This window comes from Erpetoichthys calabaricus, chromosome 2 (assembly GCF_900747795.2).
Source record: "Erpetoichthys calabaricus chromosome 2, fErpCal1.3, whole genome shotgun sequence".
Taxonomy (NCBI): domain Eukaryota; kingdom Metazoa; phylum Chordata; class Cladistia; order Polypteriformes; family Polypteridae; genus Erpetoichthys; species Erpetoichthys calabaricus.
The window spans coordinates 337,508,964-337,526,064 of NC_041395.2; the positions used below are offsets into that span (position 1 = coordinate 337,508,964).

A 17,101-nucleotide genomic window follows, 5' to 3' on the forward strand; every position below is an offset into this window, starting at 1 on the left:
GCTAGGGTCATACACTGAAAAGGATCAATATTACCGATCCTGAGCACTTCCTCTCTAAATTTCATGCACGCTGTTCTCAAAATAACCACGTCGTTTCTACAATAGTAAGCCATTTCTCGTCTAAAGTTGAAGATACCGCTTTTAATCGAATTGTACCAAGACAAAAATTCCTCTCTTTCCTGGCTCATCATGTGTTGAATGCCATAATATTTAGGCTCGGGGTACGGCCCTATGTAATTTTGATTTTCAACGGTGTTAAAGAAATGGGGAAAGTATCCTTTTTGAGCCTAAAAATCCCATGGCCCTGGGCATACTGCTCAATTTCATGGGTAAGAAGCTCAACGAGTCGATAAATCTCAAGTCATAATCTTCTTCTATAAAACAGATTAGTTTACAACCCTGAGCTGTAACAATCAGAGTTTGCCCGCTCTCGACGAGATACTTCATTAGGAAATATCCGTCATACCCCTTTGAATTGTGAGCTATGAACGTGTACTCTTGGTATTTTGGACATCAATATCTGCGGAAGAACTTTGCGACACAGTCCTCCCCGGCCCAACTCCACAATTGACCGTTCCAATGCATGCAGTGAATGTAATTGGGGATATGGATTCCGTCATCTTGACGGCACTCAAATTCATAGAACACATACTTTTCGTAGAGCTGTCTTTGTGGTAAGCTTTGAATAAAACACTGATGATTATCATCAGATTTTTTCAGGACCATTCTACGAATGCTACAGTGTTTGGGTCAGCACTTGTGAGGTTTTGACTCGGCATTCACTATTTATCTCCATTTGCAGAGAGTACAGACTTTATGGATGTCGCAGTACTTTCAGACCTGCGCGTTTTTTCATTCCATTTGCGCGTTTTGTGGAGTTTGAAACATAGCCTTGATCGACAGAAACGATGGCAATCGGAACATCGAAAAGCCTCCCCTTCATCCCAATGACAGTCTGTACATAAACAGACGTCACAGTGCTGCTCACAGCGATGTCGTGACGGATTAGAATACCCCGTTTAGCAGAAATCGCAGATATACGAAAACCCCAGAAAGCCTTTTAGATTCAAAATACCGGAATAATGATCATGGTGTAAAAACAGAAAAGCCGTCTTTGTTTTTCTGTCACGGGACACTTAAAATTTTAAAAAAGCTCTAGTGTTCGGTTCCCAGTACCAGATGATAATTTTAATTCCCATTAACCTCTCAAACTTTTCAACATCTGAAAGCGTTACTTTCTGATCCGTCAATAATCCGACCCTGACGTGCAAGCAACGAGCCTCTTGTTCACACAATTTCTGATTGTTTCTGAACCTAACGCTTAATACAGCCAGCAAACCCCTAGCAAAACAACACTGATCATCCGGGTTGAAGGAGATCCAAAGGTGTTTCCATTTCTTTTCAACGATTATATCGTTGAAAAGGGTACAGGCTTTACGCCTAGTTCCCCCCGATGGAACCCTCACTACCTGAACGACTAGCGTCAGACTGGAATCGGCTAAAATAGTAGCGTGACTCTGGAGAAGTAATTCAATTTTGTTAAAAAAATCCTCCAAAGAAAGAATACCCGCTGGGGTTAGGGAAAAAACACTGGGGCTGAGAGATTCGGCACGTAATTCTAACTGCACTAGATCCCTAGGATTCAAAGTGTTCATAAAACTGTCTAATATTTGCTGAACGGTATCGTGTATATGATTAAAAACTTTGTCGAATGAATCAAGTGTGTAGGCCTCAGAAAAATTGAAATTGTGTCTAATCTTGATATTGTTAAATTTTGGACGCTCCGTTATAGAAGTGGAGGGTTGTGGGGATCTTACTGACGGTTCTGGAGATGAAGGATTGTTCGTATGTGAGGTAGAGGGTTGTGGAGATTTGGCTTCGAGACTCGAGTTTACCCCGGACGGATTAGTCACTCCGGACCCAGTCTGAGGAAATGAATTATCCGACCCTATTAAGTCATCAGCAGGCGATTGCTGAAGATGTACCAAGCCCCCTGAGGTAGAAGGCTGTATTACCGTGTCACTGACAGGGAAGTGCTGAAGTGGGAATCTAATTGCTCCAGAGGAGCATGACACCCCGAGGTAGAAGGTTATGGGGTTTTTACATTCGTGTCTAGGGTATTAGGATGTTGTGAAGGGTCTGAAGCCGTTCTGGCCTCAGAAGAGGTATTCTTCAAAAGATCCCACAGAACGTTAACTACGGCTATTTCATCAGAATTTAGAACATGGAGCGAATTATTAATGATGTCAAAATTGTCAATCGGATGTGTCACTGGGTATTGTGATTGATCAATTTGAGGAGATTGCGGAGGGGTGGGGATTTTAGGGGGCTTTATAGAATATTCTAGGTTATCAGACATCTCTTTTAATATTCTCAGGTTTTCACTGGACGGTCTTTTCCTACCTTTACACCCTCCAAAATATTCAATGCCTGTATCACTGCCTGTATCACTGTCACTGCTGCTGCCGCTAGAGATGTTTTCAGGCATGACCTAAATTTAAGCAAAGGTAACAATTATGAACACAAAATATTATTTTTAATGAAAAAAGTATATATATAAAACTTTTCCTTTAATTATGGGTTAGAGCAATGTAAAAAGCATACATATGCATCAAATATAAAAACATTTCGGGTATGGAATTGTACACAGGAGCCTCTAATTCTACAAATTGCACCAGTAATTGATGAAGTTGTTCAGTCAGTTGCTCCAATCTTTCACGATGTCTCTGGTGGTAGTCAGGACGAAGGGAATATCGGTTTGAATAGCGGCTTCTACGTCGTGTTCCGCGGTCAGAGTGAAGCGTTGCAGGCAAAGGTGTCCACCTCCTAGAATAAGAGGGTGTCGGGGAAAATGGTGAAGTCTGTAAGATATTGGAATTAAAGCTTAGCTCGGAGAGCGCCGGAGATTGCTGAACTCCGTTCTCAGAGGGCTCCGGAGAAGGCTGAACGCCGCTCTCAGAGGGCGCCAGAGAAGGTTGAATGCCGCTCTCAGAGAGAGGAGGAGTTTGTAGATTCTGCCAATTACAATACAGGGCTAGATTTTCTGAGCCGTCCAACACTTGCGTTAAAATACCCGGGGGGCTGAATCCTGAAAATAAAGTATGAACTTCTCAGTTAAACCCCTCTTTTCACAATATTCTGGATTTCTTTGGTAAACTGAATTCTAAAATGCCACTTACTGTCGGGCATCCCGGGAAAAACCCTTTGAGAAACTGCTTCATTCTCTACAGGGATATTGCCTATAAACAAAAAGCACACGCTCTTTAAAATAGTCTCACTGCTTCCAAAGCTTATTGTTGCTCTACAGGGTTATTGCCTAACAACAAAAAAGCACACGCTCTTTAAAATACCCACCCGGCTTCCAAAGCTTATTGTTACCTACAAACAAAAAAGCACACACTCTTTAAAATAGCCGCCCAGCTTTCAATGCTTATTGTTGCCCTACAGGGATATTGCCTAAAAACAAAAAGCATACACTCTTTAAAATAGCCTCACCGATTCCAAAGCTTATTATTGCTCTACAGGGATATTGCCTAAAAACTAAAAACACACGCTCTTTAAAATAACCGCCCGATTCCAATGCTTATTGTTACTCTACAGGGATATTGCTTAAAACAAAAGGCACACGCTCTTTAAAATAGCCGCCTGGCTTCCAAAGCTTATTATTGCTCATACAAAAGGCATTCTCTCTTTAACACTAGAATTACCAGAGTCTACGAAAAAACTCGTAGATCCGGCCCACCTTAAAACCGTTCTCACCTCTCTTTTGTCTTCTAAATGTGCCGATTAAGAGGAGCAGCGAGCAGCCGGCTATTCCATCCCCCACCGTCGCAGAACGTTCACTAAGTTTTCCCAGCTCATGGCTTGTTTGATTATCTGGGAGTGACTGAACTGCTGGAGTTTTAGAATGAAAATAATAGATCGTTATTTGGAATACATGCATTTCATGTGTGTTCCGTTTCTACAGTAATCTGTGTAAACACATTGCTAAAACAGAAACGGTTTACAATATTCTAGTAGCAAATGACAAAATGTAGGCATAAACTATATAATGTATGAAGTCCGAAGTCCAAATATCAAAGAAACACTTTCACAAAAGGTACAAAAAAAAAAGCCACCGCCAAAAAAAGCCACCTTAGTGTGCGACTTTGACACGCATTAGCTATCACTGCTTCTGTTGCGCAACAGTATCAGTCGCTGACTGGGAATCCAAAGGTCGTGAGTTCGATCCTGCTCAACTCCATTTTGAGAAGTGTTCTTATTTTCACTATTTTAGAATAAAAAGATACATTTGATTTCAGTCTGTAACAGCAGGTGTAATTTATGATATTTGTAAAGGTTAGCTTTATTTTTTTTTTAAATTCACTTTTCATTGTCTCAGTCGCGTTCAGGATACTTCCCTACCGCCCCCCACCTGACACTGCTGTTTTCACATAAAGACGCTCTATAGTTCTGCAGTGTATCACGATACATACGGCCGCGTGTTTTTTTCCCCCAATATTGCCAGTCCCCACGTGTTGCTGTATGCTGTTTCTTTTGTACTCCAGGACATACAGAGGAAAGCATAGTAAAGAGCAGTAACTTCAGTGCTATATGCAATCATCAGACACTCCCCATCTGATACTACTGTTTTCACATAAAGATGCGCTAAAGCTCTGCAGTGTACTGAAGTGTCTGCATGCACTTTTTGTGGCCTTATATGTGCATTTTTTGAGCATGCCCATGTAGCTCAAACACAGGAACATATGTTGATGTAAAAGTATAACAAAACAAGTGCACTTTTATTCAAGACTATAACCGAAGAAAAAAGAAAGCAAGTTACAGTAGGCGGTTGATATGACAGCTTGCGTGGTGCAATGCTAAGAACTGCTGATTTCCATTCTATGCTATATAACTGTTAACATTTTAATCTGATGATTGCATATAGCGCTGTCTTATTCAGTGTGCACAAGAACATGCAGGTGGCCAGTTGCTGCGTGTTACAACGCACATTTTAAAAAAAGAAAGAGACAAATATATGTGACGTTTTGAAGAAATCATTTTATGACACGAATAGTACCAATCAGAAAACATCGTCGAAGTAATGCAATATTATTTGAAAACGAACAGCGTCAGATCGGGTGTGAAGTTATACTGGCGCTGTTTGAGTCAGATCAGAAGCTGAATAAGCAGGAAAAGCTCCTGTTCTGACTCTAAGTAAAAAAGCATGAATTAATCAACAGAAATAACTGCGATTGACATTTTAAAGATAACGATTTACAGTGCATACCAATTTATAAATTTAATGTCCGTTTGAGGAAAAAAAAAAAAAACACTTTCTTCAAAGCTGGGAATCGAACTCACGTCTCTGTAGCACGACAGGGCTGTTGTGCCCCAAGTCAGCAAACTGTAGCGTTAAGCCACGGAAGCTGTTGTAGCATCCTTGAACCTTTTGTGAAAATGTTTATTTGATGTTTGGACTTCAGGCTTCACAGATTCTATAGTTTATGCCTACATTTTGTAACATTTATTACTAAAATATGAAAAAGTTTCTGTTTTAGCAATGTGTTTACACAGATTACTGTAGAAACGGAACACGCATGAAATGCATGTATTCCAAATAGCGATCTATTATTTTCATTCTAAAACTCCAGCAGTTCAGTCACTCCCAGATAATCAAACAAGGCATGAGCTGGGAAAACTTAGTGAACGTTCTGCGACGGTGGGGGATGGAATAGCCGGCTGCTCGCTGCTCCTCTTAATCGCCACATTTAGAAGACAAAAGAGAGGTGAGAACGGTTTTAAGGTGGGCCGGATCTACGAGTTTTTTCGTAGACTCTGGTAATTCTAGTGTTAATGAACATTAAACAGGCATTGAAGATTGGCTGCTAAATGTCAGCTTTTAATACATCCAGTTTGATCTTGTGATATTACTGAAGGCAGCACTTTCTCCATCCTTCTAGCTAGGACTTTGGAGAGTATCTTAACATCATTATTTAGAAGTGAAATTGGTCTGTATGATGCACATTGTAATAAGTCCTTATTTTGTTTAGGAAAGACGGTGATTAATGCTTGGCGAAAAATTTGAGGTAGAATTTTATTGTCTATGGCTTCTGTAAATATTGCTAATAGGAAGGGAGCTAGCTGAGTGGAGAACTTATGTGAATTTCCCCTTATGTAAGTTTCCCCTTGGGATTAATAAAGTATCTATCTATCTATCTATCTATCTATCTATCTATCTATCTATCTATCTATCTATCTATCTATCTATCTACTTATAAAATTCAGCAGGGTAGCCATCAGGGCCTGCTGCCTTCCCACTCTGAAATGACTTTATAGCATCTAGTAATTCTGGTAGCGCCAGAGGTTTATCCAATTCCTCTGCACTAAGAGTATCTATTTATGGCATCTCTAATGCATCCAGAAATGCATTAGACTGTGTCTTGTCTTCTTTAAACTCAGTAGAAAATAAGGATTTATAGTAGTCTCTAAATGTGTGCATTATATTTTTATGGTCAATGATTATATCTCTGTTTGTGTTGGTGATTGCTGGGATTGCATTTCGAACTTCTTGGTTGTGGATTTGTTGAGCTAAAAGCTTATTAGCTTTCTCTCCATGTTCATAGTAATGATGTCTTGATTTAAAAATGAGTTGTTCAGTTTCTTTAGTTGTTAAGAGGTTAAGCTCTGAATGCAGAGCCTGCCTTTTCCTATGCAGAGCCTCACTTGGACACCTGGCATGTTCTTGATCTATTCTAGTAATTTCATCGGTTAGCTTTGATACCTACTTGGTTTCCAATTTATTTCTGTGGGAAAGATATGAGATAATCTGTCCTCTTAAGAAGGCCTTCATGGTTTCCCAGAGTATTCATGCAGAGACCTCTGAGGATGTATTTGTCTCTAGAAAAAAAAACTGATTTGTTTTGATATAAATTCTGTAAAGTTCTCATCTACTAATAAAAGTGGGTTAACACTAGAATTACCAGAGCCTACGAAAAAACTCGTAAATCCGTCCCACCTTAAATCGCGTCTTAAATCCGTTTGCACCTCTCCGCCAGAGTCCTTTGTCATCTAAATGTGCTGATAAAGCTACTAGCAGCCAGCTATTCCATCCCCCCACCGACTTAGAATGAACTTCTCTCCTAGCTCAAGCCTTGCCTTGATTTGATTACCTGGGATTGAAGTGGAGTTTTACAGTGGAAATAATTCTAGCGTTATTTGGAATACACGCATTTCATGTGTGTTCCATTTCTATAGTTGGCTGTGCAAACACATTTTTAAAACAGAAACGTTTTTCATATTCTAATAGTAAATGACAAAATGTAGGCATAAACTATATAACGTATGAAGCCTGAAGTCCATATATCAAAGAAACACTTTCACAAAAGGTACAAATAAAAGAACACGTGCGCCTTCATTCAAAAAAAAAAAAAAAAAAAAAAGCTGCGTTAGCATGCCACATTGACTTTCTTACTGCAATCGCCGCGGTGGCGTAATGGTATCAGCGCCTGACTGGGACTCAGAGGGTGGCGAGTTCGATTCCGCACGGCTCTACTTCGAGAAATTAACTGCTCTTATTCTTACAATTTTAGAATAACAATATAAATTTGATTTCAGTCTGTAACAGGCGGTGTAACTTATGATACTGGTAAAGGTTAGCTTTTTTTTTTTTTCTTCTTTTTTAATTCACTTTTCATTCTCGCAGTCACATTCAGAATCAATCCATACAACCCCATCTGACACAGCTGGTTTCACATAAATAAAAGTGCACTTTTATTCAAGACTATAACCGAAGAATAAAGAAAGCAAGTTACAGTTGGTGGTTGATACAACAGCTTGCGTGGTGCAATGTTAAGAACTGCTGATTTCCGATCCGTGCTATATAAAATCATCACATTCAAATATTAACAGTTCCCACACACCCAAGGTCCGCCATTCCTACATTTACAACATGTGTACTTGTTGCAGTGTACACACCTCTCTGTGCTATGGTTCCTATTACAGTGAATGAGCACCTGACACTGTACTTTCTTCCCTGGGGGAAGCTGAGGTCTTAGAACGGAAGTTTGTTGACGCTGTATCATCTTTTCTTTTTCCATCGCCTTTTCCTGTAAGAAGCGACGACGAAGTTCCTCTGCAAGGTGAGCCATGAACACTCTTCTTTTCTCAGCGGACCCCGTGCATGCCTTATACAGTACGTGTGCGTTCATCGCTGCTAGGTCAAGGATGTTGTACAACACAGCAACCGGCCACCTGCGTGTTCCTGTGCGCACTGAACAAGCACGCGCCTTCTGGTCCATGATGTCAACGCCACGCTGGGGAAAAAAGAAAGACAAATATATGTGACATTTTGAAGAAATCATTTTATCACCAGAAGAGCACCAGAATACTTCGTCACACTAATATTTTTTTCATTAGCATACCTTCATGTGGTTGTAGTCTGTGACCGTGTTTGTTTTTTTTTTTTTTATCTTGCCCAATCTCCACATCATGGTGCATTGTGCTGAGAATGCAGACAGACTTCATCTTTTTGGGCACATACACTGTCAGCATGGCACTGGGAGATCTAAACACCAGCGTGGAGAATTGTTCGTGTACTGAACTGACTTTAGCTGCAGGTGGAAGTTCCCGTCGCACTTTATTCATGGTGCCAAGCAGAGTTGTATTGCGGTGCAGCAGTCTATTAGCCAGCGAAAGTGACGTGAAGAAGTTGTCTGTTGTTACGGTTCTGCCTTTTTGGATTGTGGCAGATTTGGAGACAAAGTACATGTGCAATGCCACTCCTTATTTAGGAAAAGATCCCAGTCGTCCCACGGGAGAAAGACTTTCCGAGTCTGTGGTCATAAAGCTTATGGAGCCATTTCTGGACAAAGGCAGAACCGTAACAACAGACAACTTCTTCACGTCACTTTCGCTGGCTAATAGACTGCTGCACCGCAATACAACTCTGCTTGGCACCATGAATAAAGTGCGACGGGAACTTCCACCTGCAGCTAAAGTCAGTTCAGTACACGAACAATTCTCCACGCTAGTGTTTAGATCTCCCAGTGCCATGCTGACAGTGTATGTGCCCAAAAAGATGAAGTCTGTCTGCATTCTCAGCACAATGCACCATGATGTGGAGATTGGGCAAGATAAAAAAAAAAAAAACAAACACGGTCACAGACTACAACCACATGAAGGTATGCTAATGAAAAAAATATTAGTGTGACGAAGTATTCTGGTGCTCTTCTGGTGATAAAATGATTTCTTCAAAATGTCACATATATTTGTCTTTCTTTTTTCCCCAGCGTGGCGTTGACATCATGGACCAGAAGGCGCGTGCTTGTTCAGTGCGCACAGGAACACGCAGGTGGCCGGTTGCTGTGTTGTACAACATCCTTGACCTAGCAGCGATGAACGCACACGTATTGTATAAGGCATGCACGGGGTCCGCTGAGAAAAGAAGAGTGTTCATGGCTCACCTTGCAGAGGAACTTCGTCGTCGCTTCTTACAGGAAAAGGCGATGGAAAAAGAAAAGATGATACAGCGTCAACAAACTTCCGTTCTAAGACCTCAGCTTCCCCCAGGGAAGAAAGTACAGTGTCAGGTGCTCATTCACTGTAATAGGAACCATAGCACAGAGAGGTGTGTACACTGCAACAAGTACACATGTTGTAAATGTAGGAATGGCGGACCTTGGGTGTGTGGGAACTGTTAATATTTGAATGTGATGATTTTATATAGCACGGATCGGAAATCAGCAGTTCTTAACATTGCACCACGCAAGCTGTTGTATCAACCACCAACTGTAACTTGCTTTCTTTATTCTTCGGTTATAGTCTTGAATAAAAGTGCACTTTTATTTATGTGAAACCAGCTGTGTCAGATGGGGTTGTATGGATTGATTCTGAATGTGACTGCGAGAATGAAAAGTGAATTAAAAAAGAAGAAAAAAAAAAAAAAGCTAACCTTTACCAGTATCATAAGTTACACCGCCTGTTACAGACTGAAATCAAATTTATATTGTTATTCTAAAATTGTAAGAATAAGAGCAGTTAATTTCTCGAAGTAGAGCCGTGCGGAATCGAACTCGCCACCCTCTGAGTCCCAGTCAGGCGCTGATACCATTACGCCACCGCGGCGGTTGCAGTAAGAAAGTCAATGTGGCATGCTAACGCAGCTTTTTTTTTTTTTTTTTTTTTTTTAATTAAGGCGCACGTGTTCTTTTATTTGTACCTTTTGTGAAAGTGTTTCTTTGATATATGGACTTCAGGCTTCATACGTTATATAGTTTATGCCTACATTTTGTCATTTACTATTAGAATATGAAAAACGTTTCTGTTTTAAAAATGTGTTTGCACAGCCAACTATAGAAATGGAACACACATGAAATGCGTGTATTCCAAATAACGCTAGAATTATTTCCACTGTAAAACTCCACTTCAATCCCAGGTAATCAAATCAAGGCAAGGCTTGAGCTAGGAGAGAAGTTCATTCTAAGTCGGTGGGGGGATGGAATAGCTGGCTGCTAGTAGCTTTATCAGCACATTTAGATGACAAAGGACTCTGGCGGAGAGGTGCAAACGGATTTAAGACGCGATTTAAGGTGGGACGGATTTACGAGTTTTTTCGTAGGCTCTGGTAATTCTAGTGTTAAGACGCCATCTGCGAGATGAGTATGTGGGGAATAATGATTTTATCTCTAGGATCAGAGGGGCATGGTCGGAAATAACAATAGCGTTGTACTGCAGGATTTAATCGTAGGCAAGAAATGGTTATCTACAAAAAAAAATAATCACTTCTTGAGTAGCAATCATGCACTGTTGAGTAGAAGGAATATATTCTTGAATTTGGGTTTACAATTTCCTGGGGTCTGATAAGTTGTGGTCAGTTACAAACTGTGTAATTGTATTTGTGACAGGAGACCTATCTAGGTCTGGATTTAAAACACAATTAAAGTCCCCAGCCATTATAATTTTATGAGTGTTCACATTGGGAATGGATGCAAATACATTGTGGATGAATTCCCTATCGTCCACATTGGGTGCATAAACATTTATCAAAATCACATCACAATTAAATAAATTACCCATAATAATGATGTATCTCCCTTCAGGATCAGATACATCTGATAGTACAAATGAGACTGTTAGATGTATGAGAATTCCCACACCTCTAGTTTTTTTTGTAAAGCTGGAATTTAACATTTGGCCAGTTCAGTCTTTTTTGCAGCCAGAACTGATCCTTACTTAATAAGTGGGTCTCCTGCAAAAATACTGCTTTAGTGTTTAGACCTGTTAGGTGAGAGAATACTTTCTTTCTTTTTAATTCACAATTCAGGCCTTTAACATTCCAGCTCATAAAATTAACTGTCCTGTCTTGGAGACATTGATTCTGAATTTTTTATGTCATTTTGTAGTCTTAACCATAAGTGAAACAGCTTTGACCTTAATTTCAAATTTTCCTAGGGGTTATTGCCATTCAGTCAGTTGTTACGTTGGTAATTATAATTATAAGGATTAAAAGAATAGATTAGAGATAGCTTGCTCTCTTTCTCTCTCCCCTCCACTCCTCCTCTTCCACACATACATACATAGACATGTATAACTGTAATTAAAATAAAAACAGATAGTGACCGAGAAGGGAAAAGAATGTATAATTATGGTACCAGAGTCACTGCAAGCGGATCAGACAGCCGGTGATATCTTCTTTACGATGCCATGACAGGGTGCGACTCATGGTCTTATTTCAGGAAAGTGTTGGCATCAGCTTTCTTAACTCTATATCTGCTTCCTCTCTACTGGTAAATATCTAATGTTGCCTTGAATCTCCACTTTCAGTTTGGCAGGATACAAGAGGCTGTATCTGATATCGGCTCTTTGTAAGCGCTGTTTAATATTATTAATATTATAAAAAGAGGCGCGCTTAGCAGCTGTTGAGGGTCAGGGAAAATACAAATTAGGTTTTTTTCAAACACAATCTCTTGTTTCTGTCTGAGAACTGACATTAAATATAACTTAGATTGTAACTTCTTGAAGCGCACAATAAAAGTCCTATGCTTAGAGTTGCTCGATCCCCGTATGTGGTAAGCTGCAGCTATCTCGGTGTTTGATTTAAAGTCCTCTCCAATTATTTTGGAGAATAGTTCAGCTACTGTGATAGATAGGGGGCGCTGTCGACCCCTGAACCCGCAGACAACACGTCCAGACACCAGGTAAAATTCCCAAATGAATTTATTATAATAATGATGTGCACAAAGCACCTCCACTCCATAATACTCAATAGTAAATCAATAATAACACCACACTAATCAATAACTATTCCTCCATTCCCAGCAGCTCCGTTCCACTCCCTCCCAACTCGGCTCCCTGCTGGGATCTCCCACAGTCCTTTTATAGTCCCTGACCCGGAAGTGCTTCTGTCCCTCAGTCCATCTGATTTCATAGCACTTCCGGGTTAGATGAAAACTCCTTCTTTTCTTCAGCCCGGAAGTACTTTATTATCCTGTCACAGCTCTTGCAGCTCCCGCTGCAGCTTCTCACTTATCCTCTCGTTTGTCTTGAGCATATAATTTATTTCTTTCTTTATATCAGTCTTTATTTCTTGCTTGAGCTCAGCGATCAACACCTTCAGTTTGGACAGATCTTTTCTGCTTTCGTGCACCGTAGGTGAAGCGGCTGGCTCTATTACAGCCGATGTTTCCGGCTCGCGAGGAGTTGGTGAAAGCGCGGACTGCAAGGCTTTTTCCAGTTTCAAGTGATCTTCTCCAATCGGCGAGCTATCGTGACCTGCATCACTTGCACATTCACTCCCATTTTCGCTCTCAACTGGAGACGATGCAGCGGACCGTGGTCCAAAGGAGTCTGGGCTCTCGCCTGTCTGTTCCAGGTCAGTCTCTGATAGGCTGTACCTTGAACCTGAACTTGGACTTGCCTGTCTAGGCTTGGATGTAACTTTAGGTTTCTTTTCTGTTTCTTTCTGACCCCCTTTCTCGACGACCATGTTTATATATGCTTGCATATACTGTAATAGAACCCTCGGGTTGGATAAATACAGGATACCTCTGGAAAATAAGAAATAATAACACCACTGCTAACGGAACTCCACTTCAGACATCCATCTCCCGCAACGGATGATACCAAATCCCCAGTACAGACAGTTCTACAAGGAGCACTTGATGGACTGATTGATTTCCTTTCCTTTGAATTTTTCTTGCTCTATAGTAATTCCGCTGTGTCTTCCCACCACAGTGTGAGTGTATATTTATTTATTGACTTACCTATCTGTGTATTTGTGTATTTATTTATTTAATGAGCTTCTGTACAAAGCCAAATTTCCACAGGGGGACAAATAAAGTCCTATCTATCTATCTCTCTTGAAGTCTTCAATGTACAATTTTATCATGTCTGAATTGTTTAATTTGTAATTTTAAACTGTGGAGTAGAGGGGTACTTCAAGGAAAAATGTGCCTTTGTACCAAACATTATGAATGGTACTGTATAATGAATAATAAAGGGCTCTGTCCTTGGTCCTCTGCTTTTCTGTATTTATATGCTTCCCCTTGGCCATATTATCCGTAGTTATGGATTGGGTTATCATTTTTATGCAGATGATACTCAGCTCTACTTCAATGTTAAAAGTGGAACTTCATCAGAGCTTTCTCAGCTCACAACCTGCCTTAGTGAAATTAAAACCTGGATGGAGCAGAACTCTTTAAAATTAAATTACAATAAAACTGAACTCCTGCAAATTGGGACTAAAATGCAACTTAATAAAATTAGCTCCTTCCCAGTCCATCTTGGCAATGATCTCATCAGACCTGCCTCTACTGTAAAAAATCTTGGTGTCATTTTTGATTCCTCCCTCACTTATTCCGCCCACATAAATCACATTAAGAAACTTTCTTACTTTCACCTCCGTAACATATCCCGTGTTCGCTCCTTCCTCTCCTTCTATAATGCTGAGAAACTTGTCCATGCTTTTATCACATCCTGCATCGATTATTGTAAGTCCCTACTGGCAGGTGCCCCTTCTAATCTTATATCACAGCTCCAGCTTATTCAAAACTCAGCTGCAAGAGTCCTTACTCGAACCAGCAGCAGCGAGCACATCACACCCATCCTGCTACGTCTTCACTGGCTCCCTGTGTCCTACAGAATCGAATATAAAATCCTACTAATAACCTACAAAGCTTTAAATAACCTCACGCCAAACTACATCAGTGACCTCCTCCATCACTATGTGCCTGCCCGCCCACTAAGGTCCTCTGATTCTGGTAATCTTGTTGTGCCCCTCACTAATCTACACTCTATGGGTGACAGGGCCTTCAGCTGTATAGCACCCAGACTCTGAAATGACCTACCAAAATTAATCAGGTCAGCCGACTCCATGAATTCTTTTAAAAAACAACTCAAAACTCATCTGTTCAGGAAGGCTTTTAGCTCTACTTGACTTTATTACCTTTCTCTCAGTTTACTTCTCTGTCAAGATGCCAATGTAACCTGTATGTGTGTGCTAGACTATCAATTATGTTGTCTGTTTTTTTTTCAGAATTTACTGTCTTAATCTTCTTTATTTATTTATCTGGTTTGTACAATGCTATATACTGTATATTCTGCCGTTCTTTATTATATTCTGTAAGTGCCTTGAGCATGGGAAAGGCGCTATATAAATAAATGTATTATTTCATGTGTGAACTATAGGGGGCGTCACTTAACTCAAGACATAACTATACACAGACAGTCCGTATTCAAGTGAAGGTATTTTTATTGAACAAAGTGCCTTTCCATAGGTCTTGTTTCCCCAATAACAACAATACAATCATTCTTTCACTTTATAAGTTCTCCTGCCGAGTGTTGTCTTCTTACCTCCCAATTCCGAGTCTCTGAGCAGAGTAAAGGGCTCTCTTTTAACTATGGACCTGGGAATGCTTGGACCTGGTGTTTAATCAATCGCCTCCAGGAAGCACTTCCTGGTCAGACCGAACTACAGTGGCCTTTGTGTCATCACTATCCGATACCTTCTTGCTGTGGCCCCCATAGAACTTGACAGGGTAGGTCCCTAGGACCACAACTCCCATGTTGCTCTGCATGCATCCGCAATGAGGCTGACCAGATGGGATGCTGCCACCCAGTGTACAGGGGGACATTCCGTCCATAGCAGGCAGTCATGCCCTTTGCTGTTAAGACGCCAGTCCCGCTGTAGCTGCTGTAATGTCCTTCCACATCTGGGTCCTGGCACAGGAAGGAGATATTGTTATTCCCTCCCTGACCTTCCATTATCAAGGCCTTCTGCTTAGGTAAAGGGGGCGGTCCACACTAGGTGAGATGCTGGTTTGTCCCTCACACAGGAAATGGAACAAGAGGTGGGCTTTATTCAAGGATAACAGGAGCTGGCAATGGCACTGCTCAGAATTTTTGGCTCCTTTGCTTGAAACCCCTCTTGGCTAGGATAGAGATAAAGAGTACTGGTGGTCTCCTTCAACCTCCCATCCAATGTAAACCCAACAGGTGTCTAAAGTGTTCAGGCACTTAGGTTGGAGAGTGAAAAAAATGATCATAAGGAGGGCTTTGTGGCATATTTGAAAGGGGGATGTTACATTCATGCCAGGCTGTCCCTGCTTGTCCAACATCCATTGCAGTGGCTCCTACCTTCAGTGCCCAATGCCCTGCCTTATTCTTTCTCAATATGACTAAAGTCTTAAGTCCCAATAAATATGTCTCTTCATTTACTGCATTTGTTCTGGTCCATTCCTCAGTTAGCTAAAATGTTTATTGTGCAAATAACACCCAGTAGACATTATGATATTTCAGAATCTTTAATCAGATGTTCAGACAGTACATTGAAATTTTAAAATATCTCGAGATTATGCTGATGACGTGACAGTAAATGCCAATATCTGAGTTAGAAGACAGGAGAAGGAAACTCAGAAGATAACATCATTCAAACACATGGAATCAAAATCAAAGAAGAGAAGTTTAACAGCCTGCTTTACTTCTGTTGCAGATGCTCTCTTAACACATTGGGACCAGAGTGCTTTACATGTCTTCAGTGTGCCTAATCTAACATAGCAAACATAACATTATGAGACCCACGTAATTCAATTTGAGGGCACAGTGGAGCAAAGCCTATTCCAACAGTATCGGGCACAAGGCAGGAATCAGCCCTGAACCAGGGTGACAGTCCAACGCTGGTTCCACTCAAATTCACATGAGGTGCCCACATTGATGGCTAATTGACCCCCCATCCACATCTTTGGGATGTTGTATAAAAATTCAAAACAGAACTTCACCTGAGGGATCTGAACTCAAGATGATGGCTCCTGGAAGCACCAGTGCACCACCTCACCCAATCTGTAGATATGGTAGCTAAAGTAGAGCTTTGGCATTAAGAAAACCCTAAATAGACTGAGCTGAAATTAAACATGAAGAAATAAGTGGGATGGATAATTACTGTCTGTGTTTGATTTCTTCCATGCTGATTAAAAAGAAAAATCAAATTTAATGATAATATTAAAGTGTGTCTTTAAATCTAAACCTGATTTCAATGCAATTATCACCACATCCAATTATACTGAAGCAGAGGGCGCCTTTTCACTTTTATTTCTCCTCAGAAATCTGCTCCAGTGAGACGCCATTGTCAAGATATTCAAAAACCCGATGAAGGAAGGCTTTCATATCTGACCACCTTTGACATTTTCGCCTTGTAAACCAGGGCATCAGCAAAAATGGCCACTGCTACAATCAATGGCACTGCCACAACCACAGTATTCAGATTCAGATTCTGCTCTAAATCTGTAAAAAAAAATAGGAAAGAAAAAGATGTTAATTAATATAATGTACTGAATACAAAGATAGACATATTATTTTATATTAACTATTAATTTCCATAGTCACCAACGTCCAAAGACAAGAAATATTGTAGATATGGGTCAAATAACAGAGGGGTTACCACAAAAGAGAACGGCATGACTGGAATAAATTTTGGTGTTTGTTTGCATGTTAGGACAAACATCACTAGGGGGCAGTGTTTGCCTATTTCTGGTATTCTGGTATTTCTGGAATGCTGGTATTCTGATTCTGAGAAGATCACAGAGTCTTTCTTTTCTTTTAAAAAAAGGACCAGAAGAAGAGAAGTGAG

The 17,101-nt window shown here is 40.5% G+C and overlaps 1 long non-coding RNA gene across 1 annotated transcript in view; it reads right to left on the bottom strand.

Moving 5' to 3' along the window:
• LOC127526768 (uncharacterized) overlaps positions 1-16,184 on the bottom strand; it is an 823,619-nt gene extending 807,435 nt beyond the window's left edge. The window contains exon 1 of the long non-coding RNA XR_007934202.1: positions 16,004-16,184. This is a non-coding gene — a long non-coding RNA (uncharacterized LOC127526768). The remainder of the gene's footprint in view (positions 1-16,003) is intronic.
• Positions 16,185-17,101: the final 917 nt, after the last annotated feature.